Raw genomic sequence first — 2,692 nt, 5'->3', positions numbered from 1 at the left:
ATTTATCTGATATTTACATTACTATTTTTAAAAGATTGAAACAATTTGGACTAGTGTACTTCCACCTCTATCATGAAGAGTCAGTTGTTCACAGGAACCTGGTCTTGGAAGCCTGACTTTACAGAACTCCTTTGAAACTCAGGTTGACAAATCTCCTGTACCAGTTTATTTCCTTTTTCAAACAATCACATGTAGATCTGGATGATTCAGTGAATTAACTGTGCAATCCTATCCATGTCTACTCAGAATCAAGCCACATTAAATACAATGAGACTTATCTCCTAGGATTGCTGCACCAATGTTGAGATTAGATAGTAGGAAGGGAGAGGAAGAAATTAATAAAATGCACAGATACAGGATGGGGGACACCTGGCTGAACGAGACTACATATGAAAGGGATCTAGGAGTCCCAAGTAGACCACAAATTGAACATGAGTCAACAGTGTGAGGCAGCAGCTAAAAAGGCCAATGCAATTTTAGGCTGCGTCAATAAAAGTATAGTGTCTAGATCAAGAGAAGTAATAGTGCCACTGTACTCTGCTTTGGTCAGGCCCCACCTGGAATATTGTGTCCAGTTCTGGGCACCACAATTCAGAAAGGACATTGAGAAACTGGAGCGTGTCCAAAGGAGGGCAACTAAAATGGTGACAGGTCTGGAAACTGTGTCCTATGAGGAATGCCTTAGGGATCTGAGGATGTTTAGCCTTGGAGAAAAGAAGGTTAAGAGGTGATATGATAGCCCTGTTTAAATATTTGAAGGGATGTCATATTGAGGAGGGAGCAAGCTTGTTTTCTGCTGCTCCAGAGAACAGGATATGGAACAATGGATGCAAGCTACAGGAAAAGAGGTTCCAGCTCAACATTAGGAGGAACTTCCTGAAAGTAAGGGCTGTTGGACAGTGGAACACACTCCCTCAGAGTGTGGTGGAGTCCCCTTCTTTGGAGGTCTTTAAGCAGAGGCTGGATGGCCGTCTGTCAAGGATGCTTTGATTGAGATTTCCGGCATGGCAGGGGGTTGGACTGGATGGCCCTTGTGGTCTCTTCCAACTCTACGATTCTGTGAATGTAAATGGAGTTTATCCACAAAGGAATAAGATCAGTGCACCTGCCTAGAATCAGAATATTTGAATTACAAATGTTGTTATCATAATCTATACTGCTTTGAATAGTATTTGTAACATTTTTGTGGCATTTAAAAAGACAGTAATAGGATAATGATGGGTGGAAGAACAAGATGTTCTTGCCATTCTGGTTCAGTTTGAGATAATATTCTTGCAAGAACCTTGATTTCTTACTAATGATCTTTAGTAGTCTTCTTGGGTATGAAAATCAGATTGCTCCAGCAAAGGGGCTGTTTTTAAGGGGGGAGAGGTTGGTCATGACCTCAGTTCAGCACAGGCCTAGATTGCCAATAGTAGGATTACTCAGAATCAAATTACCCAGTTTAGAGCTTGAAAATTTTACTTTTTTTGAACTACAGCTCCTAGAATCCCCATTAAACAAGGGCATTTAGGGAATTACTGCCTTAAAAAGTAACTTTTCCAAGCTTTGCTTTTGGTTACATATAGTGTTGGGCTAAATTCATAAAAATAGTAACACATTAAAGCATATACACCATTTTAATTGCTCTTTTCCCCCCCTTCTAGGCCTCCCAACTGTGGTTAAGCTGGTGGACAGAAACACTTTGCTAAAAGAACGAGAAGAAAAGAAAAAGGTTCTACATGCCTCTTCTTCTATATTAGTGGATCAGCTGAGTCCAGCAGATATGGATGGGTTAAGGAACAGAAATATTGCCAAGTGCTCCATGGCATCCAATAAGTGCAGCCTTCACCAGGGAACTTTGATTACCAGGCCCTACCCTAGACAAAGTCCTGTTGGATCTTATGGCCAACATGTTATTGGATTATGAAAGATGATTCTACATAGTCAATATAATCATCCTCTTCTTTTCCTTTTGGAAGGACAATGCATTTTTTTCACATTAGTAAAATGTGGGTGGGGACTGTAAGAGAGGCTGACAAGACTTGTCAAGCCTACTGACCATTATCCCTTTCTTTTGGTTCATGTGGGAACCAATGATACTGCAAGGCACAGCCTTCAGAATATCATAAGGGATTATGAGGCTTTGGGTAGGAAGTTGAAAGAGATGGATGCACAGGTTGTCATCTCATCTCTTCTCCCAGTTTAAGGGCATGGTCCAGGAAGGGAAAAGAAAATAGCGGATGTAAATATCTGGCTCCGTAGATGGTGCCGCCAAGAGCAGTTTGGATTCTTGGACCATGGGCTGCAGTTCCATGAGGAGGGACTTCTGGCAAGGGATGGGTTGCATCTCATGCCAGTTGGCAAACATGTTTTTGCCAATAGTCTCAAGAATTTGATCAGGAGGGCTTTAAACAGAGTTATGTGGGGGAGGGAGACAGTATTCTGGAAGGCAAAAGGGCTGGAGAAAATAGTCAAACTGACACAGAGGGAACAAGGCAAACAGTGCAAGGACCCAACAGTGGGAGGCAAAAGAACTTGCACAGGCAGCAAGTAAAGGGAGCACATGGTCTTAGATGTCTCTATACTAATGCACAGAGCATGGGAAATAAGCAAGATAAACTTCAACTCCTAGCACAACAAAGCAAAAAATGATATAATAGGCGTCACTGAAACCTGGTGGGATGAGTCTCATAAATGGAATTTAGAAATA

At 41.7% G+C, this 2,692-nt stretch overlaps 1 protein-coding gene across 1 annotated transcript in view; it reads left to right on the top strand.

Moving 5' to 3' along the window:
• The window catches only part of OSBPL5 (oxysterol binding protein like 5), a 358,346-nt gene that overhangs the window by 88,485 nt on the left and 267,169 nt on the right, over nucleotides 1-2,692 (top strand). The gene's annotated exons all lie outside the window — the stretch shown is intronic.

Source organism: Sceloporus undulatus, chromosome 1 (genome assembly GCF_019175285.1).
Source record: "Sceloporus undulatus isolate JIND9_A2432 ecotype Alabama chromosome 1, SceUnd_v1.1, whole genome shotgun sequence".
Classification (NCBI taxonomy): Eukaryota; Metazoa; Chordata; class Lepidosauria; order Squamata; family Phrynosomatidae; genus Sceloporus; species Sceloporus undulatus.
This window is presented reverse-complemented; position numbering and strand designations above follow the sequence as displayed.